Below are 8,898 nucleotides of genomic sequence, written 5' to 3' on the forward strand. Positions count from 1 at the left end.
GATTTTCAACCAGTACGCCATGAAAGTCGACACACACCCCTTCCCCGCCGTTAACACGGTGGAGTACGCTTACCCCGAAGGGTGCCAGCCAGGTTTCTCGTTGAGCATTAACATGGTCGAGCCTGGGCACCACTCTGGTAAGGACAAAGGCGAGGGCAGCCGCTCTCGTAGCAAGGACAAAGAGGAAGCCGCTCCACGCGATCGGCTCCGGCACGACGGCAAACGCTACATCATAGAGGGAGAAGTGAAGAATGTGCGATATCAACGACCTCTCTCTGATCATCTCCTCAATAAATATGTAAGTCAGTACGACCAGCGCCGGCAGTACAACAGCGACGATGAAAGAGATCGTCTGGCTAGCAGGGACGCCAGGAGACATCGTCGGCATGATCGCGACGAGGAGAGATACGAGCACCGTGCCAAGGAAAGGTCAAGAGAACAAGACGACGTGGACAAGCACTGGGACTGTCCTTTCTTCAAACACTGCTGGGATGCAGGAATGAGCCGATTGCCTACAATCGGCAATCGCCGTAATGTAGACAGAAGAAGAAGGGTGCAACAGACGTGTCAGTGTTCAAACGTCTAGGGCCTCTCCCATCTAGGAACAAGCAAACTGAGTCCTCTCGGGAAGAAGACCTCGAGGAGTTAGAAGATGACTACGAAGAAGAAGAGGACAAGTACCACCGGCCAAGGTGGTGCCCTGATGGACTCAGCCGTTCCCAAAAGCGTAGGGTTCAGCGACTGCGTGGCTTGGAGGAAGCCGAAAGGTTATACCTGCACACGCTAAGGAAGGCGCGGCCTGATCTGGCCGCGAAAATTCAACGAACCCTGGACGAAGAGGGTCGACCACAAAAGATGGAGTGGCGCCCTAAGCAAAGGAAAGCCGATGATGAGACATCGGCTAGTACAAACATGGTGTTCATCCTTCCAGCGAAGTTTTGTGCTCCAGGATTAGACGAAGCGCCTGTGGCACAACTTGACTGCGGCCCACGGCCGGTTATCTTTGAGAAGCCACGTGAAAGAAGCTACAGACACCTGAAGGCCCTGTACTTACGAGGTTATATCAATGGGCAGCCTGTCAATAGGATGCTGGTGGACACCGGAGCGGCAGTCAACATCATGCCATACTCCATGCTACGTCGGTTGGGACGCTCTAGCTCGGATCTGATCAAGACCAACGTTACACTGAGCGATTTCAACGGCCAAGCATCTGATGCACAAGGTGTTCTGAACGTGGATCTGACCGTAGGGAGGAAAACCATCCCTACGACATTCTTCATTGTCGATAGCAAGAGCACTTACGCTGTCCTGCTAGGGAGAGATTGGATCCACGCCAACTGTTGCATTCCATCTACGATGCACCAATGCCTAATACAGTGGGATGGAGATGAAGTAGAAGTCGTCCATGCAGACGATACAGCCGAGATTTCAACGGCTGGCATGAACGTTTGGGAGACGGAAGGCCAAGAGCCACTCTCAGGCATCACTTTGGACGACTGCGAGTACATCGACGTGTCAAAAAACGGGGTGAGGCTGGTCTTATCCACTGGCCTGACCGTGTAACAAGAGCAAAGTCTATGAACGTACATGGGGTTTTTTGGGTGCCGATGGCCTGAACAGAGCAAGAGGATGAAGAGGTGAACTGTTCGGCGCGGTTAAATAAAGGGGATATAGTGGAGATTCAATGCCACAACAGTTTCCGAGGAGGTGGTGCCCAAAGAAAAAAAAACAACGGTCAAATCACGCGGAGAGGTTGAGAAGGCGAGGCATCATGATGAAGGATACTGCGACGGTTTTGCTCTTCCACGACATGACCCGACGAAGAAAAAGCAGAGTGATTTTGGAATTATCAATTCCAAAACCAGGGGGGCATGTGTTATCACCAGAATTTGACTGGATCAGAGGTGGGCCGCGATCAAGATTGGGCTTGAAGAATATACATGGAAGAAATACGTGAACCGGCCTTGTATACGAAGTTTGGGCTAGTTTGCCCTTGTATCTGTAAATATAGTAGGATACGTGTCGGTTAGTTAGAGTTTGGCTCGTGCACGGTTGGGATTATTCCCACGTTAGAAAGTCTACGGACTATAAATATGTATCTAGGGTTATTGAGAAAAACAACAATCACGTTCATCACAAACCAATCTTGGCGCATCGCCGACCCCTTGTTTCGAGGGTTTCTTCCGGGTAAGCATCATGCTGCCTAGATCGCATCTTGCGATCTAGTCAGTATACGTTTATTCGTTGTTCATGCGTTGCTCGTACTGAAGCCTTTTTGATGGCGAGCAACGTAGTTATCATAGATGTGTTAGGGTTAGCATTATTCTACCGTGCTACATGCTTCCGTCCATGCAACCCTTAGACGTCTAGCCATCCTTACACCTTTCTTAGGTGTAAGGGCGGCACCTTGCTTGATCATTGTTTAGTAGATCCGATCCGTTATGATTGCTCCTTGATTCTTCAAGGATTAGTTTAATATCTGCATAGTTAGGCCTTGCAAACGGGTTGAACGATCCAGTGGCACGTAGGGTGTAGTTTGCTAGCCCTAGACAAGATGTTCCGGAGATCAACTTCATGTTGGTTTTTAGGCCTTGTCTAGGGTCTGTTTATTATCACCGTGCGTGGCCGCCAGGCTCAATCACGAGTAGGATGTTCCGATTATGTGGTGAAAACCCTAGATCGTCGTAGGTCGTTTTAGCTATATATTGATCAAGCAGGACCACCATGCAATCGTAAACCCCATACGAGTCATGGGTGGATCGGCTCCTTGAGCCGATTCACGGGAAAACCTGAGAGCCGATCGAGGCTCGTATTTAATGTTTATGTGTATGCCATGCAGGAAACTAAGCGAAGCAAATCCATCACCTTCCTGACCAGGTATAGGTCAGGTGGCACGCCCTTGCACCAGCATCGGACGTGCGTGCCGAGGCTTTGCGGGCCGTCGCGCGAGGGACCAGGGCCAGCCGCAGCTCTGAGTTGTTCCCGACTCTTCGTGTTGCCAGCCGTTGCTCGCCGGTGGGTTTCGGACGCCAACAGGTTCACGATTACTCCAAGGTTAGACCAAGTTAGTATGTCTTCTCGCAGAGGTGCAGTCACTCTGGAAGGTAGGGGCTTCTGCTTTCTTGCTGAAGTGGAGATGCTTCATCGGATCTTGAAGGTATTGGCTTTTGCTTTGTTGGCGTAGTAGAGATGCTTCAGATGACTTTGAAAGTAGTCGGCGTAGATAGGGGTCTGAGTTAGTTTCCCTGACGGTTGAAAAAAAACTGCTAACAGGTTTAGAGTTAGAGTCTTTCGTTAATCTACCCAACTAACTAACAGTTAGCAATACATCGGCGAGGCAAACTTTAATCCTATCATGGCATGTGACACCCATACAACCATAACCAGAGTCAAAATACCACTAACAGAGGCTACTGGTATTTTTCCTAGATGCACAGTAACAAAACAAGATCAACACAATTGGAATCATTCAAAAATATTTATTTTTCAATTTTTGAGACTCAAAATACTAACCAGAAACAGTGATCAAGTTTTATTTATTAAAAACCGCACAAAAATCCTAAAAATACAAGGTCAGTGGCATCAGAAATATAATTTCATACTGGTTCTAGTGCAGTTGGAATCACATCAATCGGAGCTACCAACCTATTTTTATTAGCAAAACAGTACACTAGCAGATTTCCATTTTTAATTTCTGTTTTACAATTTCCAAACAATTAAAAAGGGCGGGAACGTCTAAATAGCAAGACATACATGCACACAACAAACAGATACAAACACTCAAGGCAGCACGCTAGGGAACTACAAGCAATCATCAAACCAGACATGGTACTCTAAGTACCCAGAAATTCCTAATGAGCGGGGGTAGCTCAATCTAAGCGGTTGATTTTGTCCTATCCATTCTATAGGTTTGGGGCTGGTCGCATATGTTGACGTCTTCATATCGTCAGCATCAGCTTCAACTTGGATCCTTGTAGCAGTTGGTGGTGAAGGGGCCGGGTGTTGAGTCGTTGATGTTGAGGCGGGTGAGAAAACTGTGTAGAACTTCTAGTCTTGACATCCCGGAAACATGAGGTCTTCGAAGAGGTAGCTGTTGAGGTGCTCCCGAAGTCGATATCTTCTCGTGGCTGGCCTAAAAATTACTAGTCAAGAAACTGAGGAGTTGACCCCTGACGACTGCAAAAAGTGCAGGTCCACGGAGGAACATGGTCAGCTCCCTGACAGGCTTTGGTGACAACTAAAGGCATGACGTTATCATCCCTATATGTGCACACTAAGTCGGCCTCCAATCTTGAATAGTTGTCGTTGGAGATACGTGAGACTTCATAAAAGGTTGATCCATCTTTGACTTCGAGTCTCCGGGTCTGAGTCGGGGACATCGTCCAACATGTAGGTTTGAAGTGGATGAGACAATAGAGCAAGAATTTTCAAACCTTTTTTATAAAGCAGAGAGATAAAAGTTTAGAAGTTTTGAGGAAATAAGAGGAGTAGAAGCTAAGTTTTGTAAATAGTTTTTTTTTCCAAGTACTTGTTTCCTAACTAACGTCCATGCTAACTAAGGTCTCCTACAGTCAGCATGGCTCTGATACCAGCTCTGTGGGGACCCCGGACTAGCTGTCCGAAATTCCCTGTTATGTATACAGTTCACGATCCCATGATCAGTGTGTCGTGAACACATAACCGAACTGATATCAAATTACACCATCCATTACAAAGCGGAATAAGAAAATTACAACATGGTCACATGACCGATACTTACATAATAGCCTCGAAGGGCCTAACTAAACATCAGAGTAGCATCATCACTTCAGCAGCGCAGTACCCAAGTCATCTGCCATAACCCTACAAACAGGCGGCGGGAAGACGTTCCTAGCTCGCATAGACGTCATCAACTCCTTCTTCATCCATCGTGTTCCTCCAAGTCTGGCCAAGTAAATAGCCAGGGACAAAGCCGTGAGTACATTTGGAATTGTACTCGCAAACCATCAAGAAGGTACTTTGCAAGAGTGCAAGATAACAAATGCTAATCTAAGATGACAAGAGGGAAGAGCTAATTTCTCCAGTGAAAATAGCATGAAGAAGAGAAGTAGTTTCTCTTGTGGATATAGCATATGAAAGATTAATAGTTTCTCTTGTGGATGTAGCATCCCAACATCACAGTTGAAGGGGACACTAAGAAGATCATATGACATCTCTATATCTTTGTTGAAGAAGATACTTCAAACGAGTTCCACAACATAAAACACTAGGATGGGGTAACCCAATTTTATTTATCCTTCCCGACCATCTCCATATGGTCGACACATCCTTTCCCGTACCCTTCCGGTACTTCAAAACAAGTTCTTTCCTTTCCTTTGTCAAACAATTTTGTAAAACAAAACTCATCAGGCTAAGCAACAGCCATTCCAACCGTCCATGACCGCGGACACGGCTATTCGAATAGATTTGACTCTGCAGAGTTTGCACACTTTCCTCACAAGATCCGCGAGTTCATCATGTGGGCATCATCCCCGCATATCAACTATGCCATGACAAAAACTCGGACATAGCCTTTCGCCTATTCGTCTTAGCACGGGATCCTACCCTATGGAGTATGTACCTCCCCGGCACCGTGGCAGCTCACCTCACTTTGAGCATGGCTCCACCGCCAAGCCAGGAGACCCATAGTGTCTTCTGGACGGGTCAGCCCCGAAGGCCTCCCGTTATACTATTGTCTCCACCAACGACAATCCGGATTCAGGGGTAACCTTACCCTTATATAGTTGTGCGGTGTCCCATGTTAAGAAGAACAAACTACGAGCTAAGCCCCGTCCCACTCCAGGGTAATGTGGTTGCGCGGGTTAATTGTCACGGGTGAATACTTAGACGCCAAAGTTTTCGAAAACAAGATTTTCTTTCCAACCATCTTTGCCAAGATCCTTTCCTTTCATAAACACACACTTGGGTAAGTCCAACTCACCCAAGGTTTTCATAAAACATTTACAACAAGGTAAGCCTTGAGGGGTTCCCAACCTAAGGTTTCATGAGTTGAACTACTATTGCACTACGGCCGAGATGAGAGTCATCACGCCATAGATGGTGTGAAAAGGAGTAATGGAGTGGATCATACTTGCTTAAGGTAAGCATGTACTATGACCACACAAGGAGGATTATACTTTCAGATTTGTGGTGCTAAATATACAACTTAGATAGTGGATTATCACTATCCAACATACTCTCCAATGGGTACACGGCATACTCCTCTCAAGTTGAGAATACACCAAGATCATGACATTGATACCTCTATACTACAAAAGTGGTGGGTGTAGTGTAAGTCATTATCTTGAGATGGAACATGCTCAAGTCGAGCATACAAGATAACCAAGAGGAATAGCACGGCCATGATACCATGCATCCCATAATCACAAAGACAATAGTGGAGTATCACCACTAGGGAGTACTCCACTAGCAACCATACATATATGACAATAATAAGGAGAACAACACACATAGAACCAAGGTGCTTTGGACATCAACAAATGACATCCAACTAGACACCGAATCAGAGGTCAAAAGATGGCTTGCCTTGGCTTATTTGTCCCTGTACTTCTTCAACTCCATCAATATAAGAATTCCAACAATATAAATAATCTTCTCATCCGATTCCACTTCTTCTTCTTCTCCTGAATTGTTCGCATCTATCGCCGGAAAATATAAAAGGAACACGATCAATCACATTGCATCAACAAGACAACATTCAACAATCAACAACTAACCATGCAGCCAAGGTATAACATACTAAAGACCTATAGACACCACAAAACAATTTTTAAGCGTTTTAATTTAGAAAACCCTATTTAATTACCTAGTAAAGGTATGAGTGCATCACAACTTAGCAATTGCCTCTCTCGGTTATCACCATGGTATAAACCAAATATCCCCTGGTAGATAACATCATAAAGATGACAAGTGCATTAGTTTGGCAACAAAAACATTCACATTATAATTTGAAACATTTTTGGAAAAGCAGGCAATCATTCTCCCTATTTTAAGAAGCTTACATAACACTACACAAGAATAGGAGCAAATAATATGCCCCACCATTTGAAGACTTAAGCAAAACAAAAGAGCTAAAGTTAAATTGCAGAGGTTTTTGTTTTGCAAGCATAAAACAAAGGTTGCCCATCTCTACTAAAAAGAGTTGGTCAAGGGTTTTAAATAAACCGAAAAGTTTTACTTCAACAATGCATGTCACACATAAACATTACTAACAGCAATAAATATGTATTAACAGAGACTAATAATATTTTTCATATATAGCCAGTACTAATGCAAGACTAACCCAATTGGAATCACCCAAAAATATTAAACCTACAATTTTAGGAATTTCTTTGAATCTGACTATACAGAAAACAAGATCTGTAAGCCATAAATCGTAGAAAAATCCTAAAAATATGAGGCCACTGGCATTCGAAATATATTTAAACAAAGATTCACACACAATTGGATTTGGGTTCAAATTGTTTCTGAAACTCTCACAATTGGATTTACAAGTTTACTGCATATTTTCACCATTTGCTTTAACTATGGAGTTGCATGACAGATAAAGGTTTGAATCTTGTTTGAGATGATTAAGAAAACATTCAGTAATCCTACAGAATTGGAATCACACAATTAGGTTCAAAAATGGATTTTTGATGATTTAAAAGCTAACAGCCATATCTGCAGAACACACAGAACAAGTTTAATTCATCAAAAATCATACGCAAATCATAAAAATATGAGGTCAGCTGCATCTGAAAGGTATTGAATAGGTGGTTCTTACCCAATTGGTTTCATTCAAAAATTCGTTCCCAAGCTCATGGTTTAATTCGACAAAGTCAGATCTGACCAGATCTTGATCTGTGAACCATTTCAATTTCAGGAGGTCATTTGAAGTGAAACCAACGCCAAAATGAAGGTACTGGAGAGGGCTTTCACCCACAGTTGAGTTTACTCAAAAATGTTTTGTAAAACGGAAGAAATCTAACAAACAGTGATTCTGCATGTTTGCAGAACTTTATTTACCATGCAAAATCCGTAACGAATTTGAGGATGAGACCAACGCCAAGTTGTATATCTTTTCAATACCTATCTGAGGAACTTTGAATCACTTGATTTGGATCTGCACACAAGATTTGGCGGATTTTACAAATTCGTACCAGAATCTGAAACAGCAAGATACATAAATTACTGCAGGGATTTGGACGAACTTTGCTCAAGAACTTCAGATCTGAGGATTGCTCAACCTTCTCCATGCTTGGACCAACATGCACCTGCATCAAGATCCAATCTTAGCAATGGAGGAAGAAAAGGAGGAGAGGAAACCAGCTAGGGTTGGGGGGGAGAAGAGAGTGAGAGGAATGCTCTCATGGGGAGGAGGAGCTTGAGGGAGGGGGAGAGCTTCATCTTGGAGGCTTCCCATGGCCATGGCCGGCCATGGTAGCTAGGTGGAGCAGGATTTCGTGGGGGAGAGGTAGGAGAGGAGTGTGAGTAAGTGGTGGAAGGAGTGGAGAGTCAAAAATGAGAAGCAAAGGAGGAGGGGGTGGCCAGCCAAGCTCCTTTTATAGAGGGAGGATGGTTGGCTGCCTCCTCATTGATTGGGCTGGTTGGGAGGCTGCTCATTTAGTGATTGGGTTAGGTGGGAGGCAAGGCTTGTAAGAGAAGAAAGTGGAGATGAAGAAATTTCAGCTCATGCATGCCAAGAGCTTGGCATGGCCGGCTACTTCTTGATATTACAAGAGGACAAGCAAAGTGCAATACCATTTCATGCATGTCGGCCAAAGTTGAGTGTAGGGGATGATTAGCCAAAAGTGGCTTGGGGATGTATTCAAATTTGGGAAAGAGGTGACAATAAACATTGGTGCCCATGTTGAGAAA

General features: G+C 44.4%; 1 long non-coding RNA gene across 1 annotated transcript; it reads right to left on the reverse strand.

Annotated features, from left to right (window-relative positions):
* Nucleotides 1–7,770: 7,770 nt before the first annotated feature.
* LOC139830485 (uncharacterized) lies at nucleotides 7,771–8,525 on the reverse strand. The gene is made up of 3 exons (XR_011742623.1): nucleotides 8,232–8,525; nucleotides 8,047–8,143; nucleotides 7,771–7,881 (listed from the first exon to the last, which is right to left on the reverse strand). It is a non-coding gene; the product is annotated as an uncharacterized lncRNA (long non-coding RNA).
* Nucleotides 8,526–8,898: the final 373 nt, after the last annotated feature.

The sequence above is a fragment of the Lolium perenne genome, chromosome 1, assembly GCF_019359855.2.
Source record: "Lolium perenne isolate Kyuss_39 chromosome 1, Kyuss_2.0, whole genome shotgun sequence".
Taxonomy (NCBI): Eukaryota; Viridiplantae; Streptophyta; class Magnoliopsida; order Poales; family Poaceae; genus Lolium; species Lolium perenne.